Source organism: Dermacentor albipictus, chromosome 4, assembly GCF_038994185.2.
Source record: "Dermacentor albipictus isolate Rhodes 1998 colony chromosome 4, USDA_Dalb.pri_finalv2, whole genome shotgun sequence".
In the NCBI taxonomy this organism is placed as follows: domain Eukaryota; kingdom Metazoa; phylum Arthropoda; class Arachnida; order Ixodida; family Ixodidae; genus Dermacentor; species Dermacentor albipictus.
In genome coordinates, this window is record NC_091824.1 from 100,993,737 (window position 1) to 101,011,304 (window position 17,568).

Below are 17,568 nucleotides of genomic sequence, written 5' to 3' on the forward strand. Positions count from 1 at the left end.
CTAAGTTCTGGCTGGCATACCGATTTCGACATCTCTGGCCAGCGCGAAATGCGGAGAAATAAGTGTTATTTTCAGCGTGCACAATGATTCCATTGAATCATTACAGAATATGGACGGTTCTTGCAGTATGCTTTATTTTAAGTTGCCGGTCTTGCTTTGCCATGGACTAGGGCGTTATTACAGTTGGGCAGTAGTTGCCTGCTATGCAGAGAGTTCGTGAAGCGAGATTACCGAAGAATAAGATGTTTTTGGTTCAATGTTAAAGTGAACAATTTTTATGCCTCTTCTGGTGTTTGTTTCCAGGGCTCACGTTTGAGCTAATTTTTAAATGTTTGAGCTCATTCTTAAGCACGAAAGACTTTTGGCTCCCGTTGTCGGCGACCTTCCAGTGACCTTGTGCCAAAAGCCAGAGCTGTTATCCGGGCACTCAAGCGAGAACATCCGGGCAAGTTGCGGGAACAAAACGAGATCCCCCCCCTATATAGAGGACAGTATTTTGGTAAATACCAAATTAAGGACACGACCATGAGAGCACCAAGACGTAGGCGGCTAGATACTGTAAAAGCGGCAAATGTTCGCCCAAAACTGCGTCGTGTTAAAAAGTTAGGAGAGAGCATTACGTAACCGAGCCAGGCTTGGCGAGCGAACGCTCTGTGAAGCCAGCCAGTTTTTGCTTGGTGGTGGCCCTACACGTGACCTCTTGCGTCGAGGTCACGGAGCGAGAATCGAGATTTGCTGAGACGTTTGGTCGCGCCTCCTTCAGGCGAGCTTTCCATCTTCTAGCTAGGCAATGTGCTCGGTCTCCCTGGCGTCTTTCGCTGCCTGCCGTGCCTCCTTCAGCCGGTTTTCTTCTTCTAGCTGGGCAGCGTCCATATGGACCAGTGCATGGTATAGCGTGCTGCGGTGTGGTGTGGTGGAGTGTGTCGTTGCGAACAACACTACACCCATTTTAAGAGTGTGGCTAGTATCATCGCCAACCAATCTGCTTTGCCGGTTGTGATTCCACGCTTACATTTACCCTCGATTACAGGAGAGCCAGCAAGATTTTATATATAAATTCTGCACAGTGTTGTCTTTCCGCCGTATTGTGTTATACCCAAAATTATCAGCGTCATGCACGTTTCCTGATATTTTCGCAGTTTACTGTGTGATTAAGGCTATATCGAATAAGGGTAAAAAATCACATATCTTCGTGCAAGTCAATCGCAAGTCAAGCACCTTCTATAAACTAGATAGCCCACTAAAACCGTAGTCGGTCGCAGTAGTATTCAATCTATATTTTTTCCCCATCGTCCTTACAGAAGGAATACCACTTTTGTTTTTCTTTGCTCCAACATTTCCCTCTATCTATCGACCTCATTCATTCTTCTCGGCAATTGCTCTGTCCCATTTTTGTTCGGTCTTCGTCGACGCCTGCCACTACTTTTCCAAGTATTCAGTTCACCACTTTCGCAGCCCATTTACGACATCTCTTCTCAGAAAACGATCCTGCGCCGAGCTTTTGTACGCCTCTACTCGAATCTCTCAGAAGAGATCACCGGAACCTTTCATTGTCGCCGCACTATACGGGGCAACCGCGAAACGGCGCATCTACATCGCGGTGCTTGCATAAGATCCGTGTTGCGCCGAATAGAAAGGCAAAGACGGCTCGTTGTTCAACAAGGCTGGTTGGCTCGCAGAGTGCTCCTTTTCTCGCTTACACCATCGGGGTCGATCATTACACTGCGCTAACCATAACTCAACGTGGCCATTTTTTTTTTACCAGAGCTGGCACGCTGGTTACCGGACGGGCACACTGGGCAATCACCAAACCCGGTGCCGCCTGTACTTCCCAAAACCTGCGCGTCAGTTCAAGAACTCTTATAACGCACGCAGCGCCTTTGTCCTCACGTTCCTCGTGTTCTTCGATCGCCAAGATTGATTCCTGCGGGGAGTTCTGCCCATAAAGTAAGAGACACCCTTTTTCCTCCCTCCCTTTTTCTTTTTTCTTTCTCTCCAAGTCCCCGAACCCTACCCCTATGCCCCCCCGTTCAACTCCACGCGATTGGCGCCTCGATCAATAGGCCTCGTAATAAGAAGGCGTCCCGAGAATAATCAATCCATCATGAGACGACTGTGGATGACTGTTATTTGCGGAGATTTGGCGGCTGGGTTCGCGGATAGAGACAGTTTGGTTTCTACACGGTGTATGCATAGGGGGGCGCGAACCGCCGCGCGCGGTCACGTCGGTCCGAGCCGGGAAAGAATACGCGCGGTCGGCGCATTGGATTCCACACGAGCTCGCCACTCGTTTGCGTTTCTTGGCTTCCTCCTCTTCGCTCCGCCGACTTCCCTCGCCACCTGCCAACCTCTTCCTTTCTTCGGACCTCTGCGCCGACGGGCGCCCCGTTTTGACCGCGCTGTCTGGGGTCTCCACGCTCGAACCGCAACGCGATGCGTGATTTGAATGAAAGAGGAGCCGCCGCCGCCGCCGCAGCGCCCGCCCCGTCTCACCCGACGGGGACCCCTTGATACGAACATTATGTAAACATATTTCGGCCGAGGCAGGACGACGGCGGCTCACACGTGCCCAATGCTGCGGGACTCGGGACAGGTAGAGCGGGGCGCGCGGAGTGTTTTGCGGGATAACTTTAACCGGCCAAATGTGGCCGTGCAGTGAGGGGAGGCTCGTCCACCGCGTCGATTTCGATCATCGCAAAGCCGGTTGAAGTATAGATTACGCGGCGTAAATTCCCGACCGTTTAAAGGTGCTTCTGATAACGCGCACTCTCTACCTCACACTTGTGCATCTATATATACCTTGTTATGTCGCCATAGAATCATCCAAATGGAACGATGCACCTAATACCTGCATACATTTGATATGCAGCTGAATGTTTGCTCTATATGTAGAGCTTTGTTTTTGTACCCGGAAGGACCTAACAGGCTCGGTGTTGAGTGGATTAGAAGTCACGCCTGGCAAATCCTTGCTTATTTTCAAACGAGGAAAAATACGAAACGTGGTGCGGCTTGGTCTATTGCGTGTACTATGTTTGCGAGCTGTATATTTTATAGGTGGCCGCGTTTGTTTCGCATGCATGGTAGGCATGTACAAAAATTTGATTTATCTGTACATAGTACTACGGATGCAGCCATGCAAAGCAATAGATACGTAGCCGCACTTCCTCTTTTGTTTACGTACTTCTGCAGCAATACTCTGATCTCAATTCTCTACCTCTATCTCAGTTTTTTTCCCTCCTTTCTGAACTCGCCTATGCTTCAGCAAGTGAACCTTTAGGTTCGCTTAATAAGATAATCGTTCTTCGACTGCTGTATTTACAGACGTAAATGTTTGTTTTATTTCTAAACCGTGGCTTCTAAAACACTCATTACGGTGATTTTCCACGAGCATATTTTTTTAAATGGTGCACGAACGTGCAACATATCTACGAGCATACTGAGATCACCATTTCCGGCAACCTGTGTCGTTCATTACCATTGTTTGCTTGAGTACCTGCGCACTGAAAAGTGTCGGAGATTGCGCGTACACAGGGTGGAAAGCAGATGCCCCTTCTTTCTTCTACCCTTCCAATTTGTTTATGCCTGTCCAGGACGATAGAAGGTAACAGAGGGGCGTGCGAGACAACGCGACAACTTTAGCGCAAGCCACACTGCCCTCCCACGCGTGTCATAAACTCACGGCACGCCACCGTCACGCGGATGTCCCTCACGCTGACGCGCCCGTACTGCGGCCATCGTGAATATTAAACGCCGCACGAGCAAGCGGAGAAGTTTGCTACACGACGGTGAGGAAAAGCGCGGGTTGGAAAAAAAAAACAAATAAAGGAAAGAGGGGGATAGGGAATGTGGAGGTACGGGTGGAAGGTCTTACTCGGGTGATCAATTTTTACGAGCCCATTTTGCGGCCACCCGAAACAGCGTGCCACGCCCCGGTCCGCGCGCGCCGTGCCCGCCGCCTACAGTGGCCCAAAACGCTTGGAGGTGTTTAGCGCTGCGGTTAGGCGCCGCTCGGCGGTAAGCTTAAATAATTCCGCGATAACGACGTTTACACGCCCTGTTATGTCGCGGTAAACCGGCCCGAGATTAAGCGCACCGTCGCGCCATCAAGGACAACCGCGGGCGCGAATCAGCGCGTTGCTATACTCTTCTCCGCCTCTCTGTCGCCCCTCGTCTTTTTTTTTTTTTCGCCCCTTCCTTTCTCTTCAAGCCTGCGTCTCCGCCTCTGCGCTGCCGTGATCCCCGTGAATGATGCTTGTCCCTTCCGCGTGTGCCGAGGCCCGAACCAACGTCGACGGCCGTTATGGCCGTTAAGTAAAACGGCGGCGACGCACCACACAATGGTCCGTGACCGGGGAGCAAAAGAAGGTTAAAGAGGCACCTCCGCTGCCGTGGCCGTTAAGAGGCTTCTTAAGGATGCTGAGAAACGATCATGCTTTTTTTCTTTCTTATTTATGTCATCTTCTCGGCTTTTTCTCGTTCTACACGTTGTGCTTAAATATCCTCTAATACGATAACGGCGTCTGCCACTCAGTACTTTAATTTGAAAGGTTATTGCGATGTTAGGCTCAAATTTGTCTCGCGCACTTGCTAAATTTTTGTTTTGTTGTTTCGAGAAACGAGAGGATGGATCACGAATGGCATTTCGAGTACGACGACATGTCGCGGCGCTGCAACCAAAAAAATTGAAAGCACTGGCGTAAGGTGGCATAACAAAAAAGTTCTTAGGCTGCTGAAATTGCTGTTAAAAACTGAAGCCAGTTAAAAGTGATGTCGGCCGTACTATTAATGAAAGCATCCGGCCAATACAGCGCTTACGAACAAAAAGCTTCGCGATTTTGCCTCCCAATTAAGTGCCGAATGCACAAAGCTCTTCGTTGGCAAGTGTTGTTTACCGCCAATAAATTTTCCGGTGCATCAAAATTAAGTGGAATTTTTAGCAGCACATTTAGCGTAAGTCTTTCTCGTGAGTACAGCCCCAGATATGATATATAGTTGTTACCAAAAACGGTAGTTAAAAACAAACACGGGTGAGCTCAGGGCGAAAGCGACCAGGACGCGTCCGTGTTTAATGGAACCACGCAGCAATTCTTCTCGGTGCCACGCCCTCAGATACCGGCATATGCCCCTTCTGGGCGCGATTTAACGCTCCCCGGAACTACGCGTTCTCCGCGCCAAGATTGTGGCCCGTCCAAGCAACTCCCGCAATCCCGCGCCGCTGCCGCCGCCACCCGCAGCTCGAGCCCGGGGCGCGAAAACCGCTGTGTAGAGGCGGCGCACGTTTCTGGAGCGCGCAGCCGAGAAGCCGAAGGACATCGGCTGAAGGACATATGCGAGCTATTTTCGTTGAGGGGAGCACCCCCGTCGGCCCGGGCTTATTTCGGCCCGGCGCCCAGTGTGCCACGTGGCCGAAAGGGGCGCGCGCTTCGGCAGCCGCCGCCGTCGCGGTCCAGACACTCGCTTACGACGGACTGTCTGCCTGCCTTACATAGCGTTTGCAAGCGCTTGTTTTGGCTTCGCTTTGCATGCCCGGCTCGGGGCCGTAGGCCTATGCAGGCACGGGTTCTAGCCGTTCCCCTTTCTTCCGCCAGCGCCGTGCTCTCTCCAGTCTCCTTCGCAGTAAAAGACCTCCCTGTCGACAAGCGCTGTCTCGTTCAGGGTCAAGATATTTAGCTTCTGCATGCCGTTCCAACGGAGCCGCGATGCGGCCCTGTATCCGACGCGTAGATCGCTCCGTGAAGCAATCCAATGATCAGTTCAATGATTCAATTCAATGATCACAATAATTATGCGCGCGCTGTCATTGCCATACGTCGCTTCAGGGCTTAGAGATAGTGGCGAGCGGACTAATGTTTACTAACGTCGACTTCTGTGCGCGAAAAGTTGGGACGCCGCCTTTTAAATGTCTTGCTTCATAATTGCTGCGAAGAAATAAAGAGAGTAGGTTTGCGCGACATATAGGGTGGTATTTGTTTTTACCATGCTATATTTTTTTTATTTGCTTGCACTCTTAAAATTTTCACACCCTTATGGGTGTAATGCGGGTGTATTCATCTTTTCACCCCTTGTAAACACTCTTGAAACACCCTTTTTCAGCGCAAAAGGGCGTTCAACAAGAAAACACCCTTGGAACACCCCCAGTCTTTCTAATTTACACCCTAATTATAAGGGAGTAAGTGAACAAGCTTACAGTATATGATAAATGAACATTGCCAGTTAAGGCGTTGATATTGGCTGTACATGAAACGCGCGCTACCTGCGCTTGAATCAGGTAGCTGGAATGATTAGATCGGGGCACCTAGGCAGCAGCGCACTGGCTCCGAACAGGGGTCAAAAACGAAGTTTCCCACGAATGTTGATATCGAACGGATGACACTAACGCGCAGACTTTGCATAGCCAGATATCTGCAAAAGGCTTCATATGATCAATAGCAAAATATTTACAATGCTATCACTCAATGCTTAAAGGTGTGCAACCAGTTAGACTGGGAATGGTTAGAAGTGAGGGCTAACGGTAAATAGCTCACCAACTTACGGTTTGTAGATGACATTAGCATACTCAGCAACACTGCAGACTATTTGCAACAAACGTTTGAGGAACATGTCGAAGAAAGTGTAAGTCTGACTGAGAGTTAGTATGCAGAAGAGAAAAGTAATGTTCCGCAGCGTGGCGAGAGAACGAATGTCATGGTCGGCAGTCAGCCTCTAGAACCTGCGCAGAAATACGTTTATTGAGCTTAATTAGTCGCAGGGGCCTCTGATCAAGGAAATTAACAAAATAAAATATTAGCTGGAGAGCTTACGGCAGGCATTACTAAATCATGACCAGGGAGCTTACTGCTAACCATTGCTTTCTACCGTTAGTAACGTATGGGGCCGAAACTTGGAAGTTACCAAAGAAGCTTTGGAAGACGTTGAGGACCGCGCAACGAGCGATGCAATGAAAATTATTAGGCATGATGATAATAGACTGGAAGACAGCGATGTGGATTAGAGAGCGAACGGGGATAGCTGATATTCTGGTTGACATTATGAGGAAGAAGTCGTGCTGGGCAGACATTGCAATACGTAAGGGAGAGAACTGCTGGTCTATTGGAGTTGCAAAATGGGTGCTAAGGGAAGGGAAGCACAGTCGAGGACGGCAGAGAATAATGTGGACGTGATGGAATTGGGAAACTTGAAGACACGTGGAACCAGTTAGCACAAGACACGGGTATTGGAGATCGCTGGAGAAGCTTTCGTCCTGCGATGGACGTCAGAATAAGCTGATGATGATGATGACGTGACGACATCCATGCTAGCTTCGCGGCATGTCATTCATGTTATGTCATGCATGCGTGTCATGCACGTTCTGATAGCTCGATTTGCGTCGATTGCGCGGGGGGGGGGAGGGAGGGGGGCTAGTAGCGGCGTAGCCAAGTGGGGCACGCCGGGCACTTGTAACGCTCACTAACAGTAAAATTTTTGCTGCTATGGCAATGGCCCCGCTCCTTCCCCCTCCACGGCCAATTGGGACCCCCCCCCCCCCCCTCACACGAAAAAATTTTCTGGTTACGCCACTGTCGGGAGAGGGTGTAAGATTGCTTTAGACCCCTCCCTGTAACTTGTCAACGGAAACGGGGGACGGGAGGGCAGCTGCCGCCGGGCCGCAAACCTTAGGCAGCCCAATTACCGGCTGCATTTCCCTTTGCACGTGAATACTGCTCTAATGCCATTACACTGTAGCATCTGTGGCGGTTCGAGGGCATGCGACAATAAAAAAATCCCATACAGCCATCAGCAAGTCTTAGCTTGAGCAGATCTTTGGGAGCTGGGCAAGACTCTCACACAAAAAAAAAAAAAGCTTGGCACCCCTCTTACAGGCATTGTCAACTCTGGGTCCCACCGCTGACTGTACATTTCCGGTAAAAAAAAAAAATCACACCGGAACTCCTCTCGGATTTGTCTAAGTGTGCGTAAGCATTGTGACTCTTCCTCATCTACACGCAGTCCATGTCGTTATCAATGTTATGAGACTTGATCCGACAAGTATAAGCGACAGCGCTGCGGCGACACGAGCTGCTCTGGTCGGCGGCGCAAGCAAAGTACTGCAGGTGGCGGGGCCAGGCGCGCTGGTGACGTTCCGTTCGTTTTGAGCTGTTATCGCTCTTTAGCCCTCCTCATCCGCGCCGAAACATTATCAACCGTTCTCCGGCGGCGGCTGCTTGTGGCACGGCCGCGCGAACCGTATCTTGAAAGCGAACTGCATTGTGGACAGAGTGTGCGCACTGCTGAAACCTTCCCGCGCTGTGTTCGCACCGTTTACTTCGCTTTGAAAACAAACGCGCGTACAGCTATCTTGAAAGTGTTTTGCGAAAAGCGCATAGTGCGGCATGAGCTGAGAGCTTCGTGAGCGCAGTGTTCTCGCCGCTTCGGTCGCGTTGAAGCGAGAGCTAGCACGAAGGTGAATTCACTCGCTGTTGCGGGTTCTATTTTGAAACGTATCGTGTGGTACGGACTGACGGACGGATGTTTTTTCTTGTTGGAGAAGTATAGAAATGCTTACGTCATAAAAAAAATCGCAGGGTTCGCGAATTTCGCGATAAGAACCAACACCAACCCACTCCTCGGCGCCCCGCGGAGCGATGCCGTCTTGATCGCCCCCTCCCAACCCCGGGAAAAGGGACACTACCTATCTCAGTTGAAGAAACGATGACGAAACGTTAACGACAAGAACGGCATCTCCTAACGAGTTGTCTTATGGCCTCTGAGATTTGCGCGCGCAGCTGGCGCGCGCGAACCTGGGAGGCCCTAATTGGCCGCTTAATAGCATAAAAAGACAAAGATAATGCCAAATGACACAATTAAAAATTCAAACAAATAACTGATCTTAATTATACTGTTTGGGAAAAAGAAATAAAAAATTAGACAGCCGCAGCACACGCCACTAAAGCCACCACCGCCGGCATAACGCGGAACCAACAGTTGGCAACATTCATTCGCGCGTCATTGCTTCGTTCGCTTCGTTAGCTTCGTCTTCGCAACGAGAGCCGCCATCTTCTCGCGCCTAACGTTTTGTATGGCTTTGTTCTCTGCAATCCGCGCACGCAGCTCATCGGTGGATGCACGTCTGCTCGGCGTCGCAATGCGGCCTGCGTCATTTTTTGGTGTTCGCGCAATCGGTGTGAAGCATGTCGCATGTGAAATGTTTGGTAGAAGTGCCTCACGTCCAAGTCAAGCCGCCGTACGGGTGTATGGCTGTGCGCCCTGTTCTCGGAAGCGTCAACGGCTTTCCGGCATGCGGATTTCAGGTACGTGCAAATGCGTTTCGCCCTCCTATTGAGCTCCGGCGCAAAGCGTGCAATATTTCATGTGAAAGATGCAGTGCCCGTCATCATGGTGTGAATTTCGAGCGGCAAACGAGAACTTTGGCATTTAGAGCACACCGCGGCTGCTAAGTTAGCGTGGAAATTGTTTTACGTTACCGTAATATGTTGCTGTCAGTCTAATCTGCGGCTTGTGGACAGCTAGCCCATTGACTTTTGCTTGTGGCAGCGATAAGTATATAAATGGAAGCGGTAATAATTTTCGAGAGCAGAGAGTTGTTTAGCTCGATGTTTGGTCGTGTTCATGGCGTTATGAAAGCTAGAAAACTAACTGGCTTTATCGTGCTTAGTTCCAACTCCAAGGGGCGTAACGTTGGCGCCGTATATGCTTGTTTTCGGTGTCACGAGTACCACTTTCATGCTTTTGTTGCATGAGAGGTAGCTGCTGCATGCCGTCTGGGCAGAATACAACAAAAGCAATTTCCTCACTTTCATACGTATGCAATGTGACGTAACAAAATTTCCAGCGTTTTATTCGGAGCGTAAATATCCAGTATAGTTTAGTAAGAAACTCGAATTCTGTCTTAGCTTAGTAGGCGTGAAACAAGTGAAACTCTTTCCTTTTTGAATTCGCCCGCAGATGCGTCATCGGGTAATTGACAGTAGCTTCGCTACGTGAGTTGTTTTATGCGCCAATATTGCCTGGTTAAGTATCCTGTTAATTTATGCCGACGCTCGTTCATCTTGATTTTAAGCGGTTACTATCCCCGAGTACCGGACGATGCCAAACTTGTGAGGTGTAGCAAACGCGGGAAATTCAATGTGGCGTGGCTGCAAGTTCCTGTTTTTACGTTTCTTGCATTCAAAGCCAACAGAGTATCACTGATTTATTTTCCATTTCTGCTGTACTTGATCAATCTAATGTGACAACTGCATTTGCTCTTTAATGTTCTCCATTTACTGTGTATTCAGCTTGGCTGCCGTCCTCTCTTCAGAGGATGCTGCTGTGATAGCTCTTTCGTATAGCACATGCCTCTAGGCCCTTGTGTTTCAAGGGCTCTGGCGAGGCAGCAGTGCTCCCAGTAATTTTACCATCCTGTATATTTTCTATTTTGCATCATTCTTCCACGATGGATTTTAATGTTCATACTATTTGTCATTAGTCATCGCCATAATTTTATAGCACGTAGATTTTACGCACTTTACAGCGACAATTTTTAGGCCAGTTTACAGCCAAGTTACATCTTTCATAATACATCGTCAACATTACCACTTGTCATGGCCCTCTTTGGCCAAACGTGGCCCTTGCGCCATAAAACACCACACATCATCATCATCAGCTTGGCTGCCAGAAAATGCTTGAATTTCTTTCAGTATCCAAGTGACGAAATATTCCACTGACGGCCGTGTGTGAAACACGCAAGATGACAAAACTGATAGCAAAATGATGAGATATTTCTTTTATAGCGTTTGGACTCGACTTTTGGTGAGGCTGTCGATCGACCTTGGGCCTGGTGACAGCACACCCGACATCGCCAAAGTGCAGCCTATCAGTTGAGTGCCCCCGAATGGACCATCAACATCGGAAACTGAAGCAGAGCCAGGTAGGGCCAATTTTTACTTTGGAACAGAATACTGACAGCTGCCTCTTTTTTTAAGAACTAAATAACATATTTACAAACCAATCCTTTCTCTTTGTGCAGCCTACATAGAATTGTTTTTTGTTCTTATACAGACCTTCAGAAAGCAGTTCTTCTGAACCCTTTTTGCATGCACAAATAAATAAAGAGGAGTTCACTTTCTGAAGAAATTGATGCACTGAAATGTGCGTTCGACACACAATGAGATGCAAGGTAACCAACAACTTTAAAGCGGTAAAAAAACAAGTTTGAAACAAGTTCTAACATCATAACCCGCCTTGGCATACGGATCTAAATATAACAGCAACAGAGGTGCATGCAGAGAAGTGTTTGTAAATGTTTGCAAGATATGTACATTGTCTATGAAATTGTTTTATTTACTTAGAGCTTCTTGGTGCCATGGCAGTGCAGTAAAAGCTCAAAATGATGCCCCTGCTCCTAATAAAGCACCTTTAGATATTAAAATTAAATTATGGGCTTTTACATACCAAAGTCACAGCCTGAAGTTTTGGGAACCTGGCCTTCTTTAATGTACACCTGAATATAAGTGCATAAGCGTTATTGCATTTTACCCTCATTGGAGGGCAGCTGTCATGGCCTAGATTGAAGCTGGGACCAGCATGACTGAGCAGCATGGCATCATAGTAAGTGGGCTATAACACTAGGTCAAAATGAGAAATACTGCTTAGAACTACCAACTTCTTGGCTCACAAGCACTTTGCACTAAGTTAAAGGAGTATGGAGTACTGACAGCGACTGTTTATGTACCAATTTCTTTTTAACCTGACTCCATTATTAAAGTGCGAAGCTTCAATTAGTCAAAACCAGCCTAAATTACAGAACCAGCTCAAAACACGCACCATGTATAGCTGGATTTGGACATGAAAATGGAGTCAATTCATGTCGCCGAAAATGGAGGTGGCAGTCACACTATTTCATGCATTTTGCCTAAAACATAGTCAATAATTAATCAATTTCTAAAATATTCTTTTCAAAAAGTTTTTTTTCAAGCATGAAAGGAGGAGCCAAATGGTGTTCAGGTGCACGAGCGGTTAGTTGCACGGCACTTGCATGTGTTCACTGGCTTCTTTCAAGCTTGAAAGAAACGTTTGTTGCACCTATTGAGCAGTAGAAAGCTGGATTGGGAATTTTTCAGGGTGGTCTACAATTTTCGCACTGACACTTTTGCTTTGAATATAATATTTGAGCAGTTAAGTAATCGTTGTTAACTAATTACCTAATTACGAAAAATGCAAGAATTGGTTTCACTTCCTCAAAACGATGGCAAACGACATTACCTTGGTGCTGTCCAGCTACGTTGCAGTTGTACATATTTAAAGCTTGCATGTGTTATACAGACCACCTGGTAATTACAAGGCATATATAGAAGTGGCTAAGTTGTGTAAGCCAGCCATGTGTAGCGAATCATGAGAAACAGCCATGTTTCTTTGACTTAAGGGCATGATAAGATTGACATGCTCGACACCTTGTATCAGTGTGTTCTAGGCCTGTTCGTAGTTTAGCTACTACATAAACAATATTTCTCCACGTGTAAGCTCATATGCATCTTTCAAGTATATTGCCTCGTGTGTCCAAAATAAACCATCCTCGCGCTTCCTTCATTATGTCTTTATCTGTTGCTGTGCTAAATTTTTAACATGCAGCTGCACAAATTTTCATCTAGTTTTCATGTTTCCTCGTTGTTTGGTGGCTTTATTTCTGAACAAGTTGTTTTCGTTAAACCCTGTTGCACACAGCAGTACACAGCATTTCTGCCTAGAGTGGAAATGGTTTTTTTTTTTTTCAGATTGACATAAATACACCTTGCCTGGGCAATGTAAGGCATTCTACATAACACTGCCATGCAATAATGTTTATATTGTATTCCAGCATCATGCAGAACTGTTTACTTACCAGATTAGAATATTTATAAGTGTTGGAAGTAACAGAACTGGAAGAAGCCAGCAGATAATGAGGCCAAGGAAAGCATACAGGAACATGTGTTAAGTTTTTTTATATGAAGTATAGAAATGATAAATTCTGGGTAAGTGAAAGTGGATTAAAAGATATCCACCTGTGGGTGGAGAACGGACCCATAACCTTCACATTACACATGTGATATACTAACCACTGTGGTACTACTGCCGTGTTCGAGCATCGACAATCTTAGGGGCCATTGTGGACGGTTGAATGCTGCCTCGGTGGCACAGTGGTTAGTGCATCGCATGCCTAATGCAAAGGCTGTAGGTTCGTTCTCCCCCCATGCCTGGTTGTTTTTTTTTACCATTTTCATTTCCCTTTATCATTTCTACATTTAAATAGAAAATTACAAATAAGTTTCCACGTGCCTTCCCTGGCATCTTCCAGCTGTGATTCAGAAAAATTTTGACCCTCAGTATCCTTTCTTCTCCTTTGGAAGAACAGGAGCTTCATTTTAAAAATAATGAATTCACCTTGTTCAGTATCTCAATGTGGTCTCAAATCTTATCATAGCATGTGTATTACTAAGAGAAGTTTTTGTTAAGATGATATAGCATGGGACCTAATTAGTAGCCTTTGTGTACAGATATATGACTAGTCTAATAAATAGGAGGATTTTAAGAAGCACTTCTAACATGGTCTGAGCATGTGTTTAAAAAAACTAATCTAGCATGATTTCAGGCATAACTGTTGCCCTGAAAAATATTTGGATAATATGCATTGGCATTGTTTTTAGAGAGCACCAATACTGCTTTGATAGAGGTAGCCTCGTGGAACATGAAGCATCGCTTCTTGCTGAGTCAAGGAAATATTTGCATATCTGAGGTGCATGTGTCATAAGCTCGAATGCTGTTTAGAGGCTGCTAATAAGAAAATTACTTGACTTGCCTTCCAGAGATTGCTTCAGTAGTCTATGCTACTCCATCATAAACAATTTACCAGTGTGAACATTCACCACAGTTGGCTTTGCAATGTTTATGCAAAATACCACAATTGGTTACTAGACATGTGACTGCACTAAAACTTGGAATTAATGACCAGTAAGATTTATGGGACCAGCAAAACTTAGTTTATTACTCCAGAACAAAATGCGAGGCACTTCGGTTATTTCTGCCATAGAGTTTCTTACAGTAATTACTAGAGGGAACTCTGGCGCTGCAGTCGTACCACCATGGGAATGATGGGAAGCACATGGATTTGTCGGATAATCGTGCTTGTGAATTCAGACGTTCTTGTGGCTTCGTATATTATACGCTATATAAATCTCATTGCCGTAAATTTCAGCGCAGTCTATACTCTTCGAAGTGCAGAAGACGGCGTCAACACGCACAATTGCTATTAATTGCAACGATTGAGCTTGTCCAGGTAGCCAAATCGAAGGGCACCAAGCGTCTCAAGGCACTGGTATGCCCGCGATAAATTCATCAGGGCGTTGCACTCGCTTGTCGTTACATGCCTCCGTGGCTTAATGGTTTCAATATCAGACTTCTGTTCTAGAGTTCCTGTGTCTGAATCCTGTCGTTGGACGATTTTCATGTTTATTTATTTATTACACAGTATATTGTTGAGAATGACTAGTTTACAAAGTCACAAAGCCGTTTGAAGCCAAACAGATGAAGTTTAGGCAAATCCATGTACTTCCCATAATTTCCATGCTGCTACAGCCGTTCTTGTTTGATCTCCTGTGGACACTAACGTCAGAGTTCCCTCTAGTAATTATTGTATGAAACTGATTTCTGCGCCTCACTCGTGCAGAAGCGGCACCACACCTGCTGCGTAAACATGCACTACCTTTCGGCCAAGTGCAGGGAATGCTGTGAACTCGCCCTGTACAAAGCCTGCACTAAGTAAAACGAATCACAACGTGCAGGTGCTGCCACGTTGAACTGGTGGAATGAGGAGTGAAATTCAGCACCTCCTGAACTAGTTCAGAAAGTGCAGGTTAATCTAGTGGAGATTATATAGTAACAGAAGTTGAGTGATTCTGCGTTACATTCACGAAATATACTTCATGATACTTTTCCATTTATATTTTGCATTGTTGGACAAAACTACAGAATGCCAACATATTTTCTAGCATTCACTGGTAACAAACATGTCAAAACTTGTTCTAGTGTCTGGATTGCCGCTTTAGCCGTTAACCCCCAAGTTAATTCCGGAAAAATGCACCAAATTTTTTACGTACTCAATTTTTCGGCGTCATTCTCATTCTAAAAATATATTACTTCATTGGTCTCTGGTTAGAAATAACACAAAAATAAGAGCTGCTCTTGAGGGCAGCTTTCCCTCAATGCCGACTGTAACTCATCTTTGACAATACGAGCAGCATAAGATCGGGCAGAAAGAGTGCAACTCGTCATTGGCGATATTGGTACTACCTCCAGTCACTAGTACAGCTTGGGATCAATGGTTAAATGTTGCAACTTTGTTGATGCCCAATTTTAATTCTGCAGCTGTTACACTTGGGTGTAGCATGTGTATGTACGTGTGCATGCATTAAAATGACTTCACGCTAGAGCAAAGCAACTGTAGTGCAGAGAGGCATTAGTCATCTTTATATGTTTGCTTTGTAAAGATGCACTAAGTTTATTTTTTGCAGTATAGGCTTGGCGCTAATTGGCCAAAGATGCCCTTGTGCTACTAAAACCTATCAATTAATTCGCTTTTTGCAGTAGCAGGTGCTTATTCCTTTTTCAGGATCGGTCTGTGAGTTTTAATTTGTTTTTCTTGAACTGTGCAATTTCCACTCACAGGACTGCATGTCATGTGAAGTGTTCCTTTTTCAATCAAGAATGTTGAGGTTGTGTTTGTGAAACTCGATTTCTTGCCTCAAACGAGCTTGTACAAACTGACCAAGCTGATAATTCTACCTGCTTATATATTAAATGTGTTGCCGTTATGAACCCTCATAATGAATGACACATAGTATAAAAATTTTATCTAATAAAACGATTTAATGAAATTTTTCATGTTTTTCGCGTTCGTGTTCACTTCTCTACTCTCGTGTCCTGTCTGCATGTCTCGCCTCTTTTTTTTGCATATTAAATATCGTATAAACTTAACCATGCTTTTTTACCACAATGCAGGGGGAAAAAGCTCCGGTAACACCATGCATTCAGTATGGTGGCCCAGACGTGTATGCAAGCAACCTCCTTCATGTGGACCAAGAACTTCTCTGCAGTGTCTCACAGACTTCCATGCGAAGCCCTCAACATTCTCGTCTCAGTGGAATGGCTGCCCATCTATCTGCGTGTCCATCACCAAGACGGCTAGTTGTAAAGCTCCTGTACCCGTTTAAGAAAGCTTAATGATTTTTTTTATTTAGTTTTCACGGTTGGCCGTAGAATCTTAACATTTTTGATGTTTCTAACGTTTTTACCTGGCACAAAGTGGCGCAATAACTTTAAACCAGTGTAATGTATTTAAGTGATGCTCACTCTAATGCCTATCTGGTTTTGTTTGTGTTTAAGAAATTTGAATGTCTGATGAGGTAACAGCATTTAAATTTGTCATCGTGGCTTGGTTCAATGAGCTGCTAGGAAATAAGATGCAAAACTTATCACATGCAAGTTGTAGCATTTTTGTATTCATGACTAAAGTATACACGTTTCAAAAGATGGAAAGTGGGGAAAAAAAGCCTCAAGAACATAATCATCCTAGGATTGTCATGTCCTTACAACTCTGCAATGACTAATGCCTCATGCATCTTGGGAGCACAATGGTCGCAATGCCTACAGGTATACTTGATAAGAGACTAGCTTGCAAAAATTTAGTTGAGAGTTAGCGCTCATCCTGTCTGCTTCTAGTCTGTGTCCATGCCACTTCGCGCTACAATCCAAGATCATGTTACTGTACCAACTCGCCCAACTTTTTATCCTTGTGTTAAAGACACACTCAGACTTGTTCTTACTTATGTGACCGGTTATTTTTGTGCTTTATAATAAGATGCAGTGCTTTTCGAATGAAAACGTGATATTTAGTAGTGAGGTTATTTAAAAAAACTGTTCTGCTTAAAATTTAATTGAGCAAGCCTGTGCCATTATTCGGTGCTTATGTCTTTGTATTGGTATGGTTTTACTCATCTTCCTTTTTACTTTTAAAATGTGCAAACATTATTATGTAACCATTTTTCTTGAATGAAATAAATACTTCTGACATTTCGTCACAAATTTTACAATGATGTTGTTCAATTACGTAACCTTAGACTAGCTGATTGTTGTTCTGGTAGCTTAACTTACAATGCCTTTGCAATATTCAATGCAAGCACATGGTGAAAAATAAACTAAGTTATTGGGTATAAGCAGGTATCTTTCAGTAAATGGAGCATACATATATTTCAGGAAATAGTGCATGCTTATATATTGAACAGCAAGGACAGCTACACATGCTGTTTTGTTCGTAAATGCTGAAACATGATTCGACGTGGAAGCACTTTGTTCTTTGGCTTTGAGTGCTACCTTTAAGTCATGTGTCAAAGTAGTAGTAGAAGCATCCCGTGGCGATAAATGACAACTTTGATGAATAGAGGTGTAAAATGTGTGCTTAAAACGGCAAAAAACTGTTTGACAGGCAAACATATGCTTCTGTAGTACTGTACTTGCTACCGTCGCCAATCCATGCATTGCTTGTGCTCTATTGCATTCAAT

The 17,568-nt window shown here is 45.4% G+C and overlaps 1 protein-coding gene and 1 long non-coding RNA gene across 3 annotated transcripts in view; both read left to right on the forward strand.

The window, feature by feature from the left end:
- LOC135904588 (uncharacterized) overlaps positions 1-17,568 on the forward strand; it is a 348,163-nt gene that overhangs the window by 270,574 nt on the left and 60,021 nt on the right. The gene's annotated exons all lie outside the window — the stretch shown is intronic.
- Positions 9,012-17,515, forward strand: LOC139059198 (uncharacterized). The gene is made up of 3 exons (XR_011514007.1): positions 9,012-9,287; positions 10,770-10,906; positions 16,009-17,515. It is a non-coding gene; the product is annotated as an uncharacterized lncRNA (long non-coding RNA).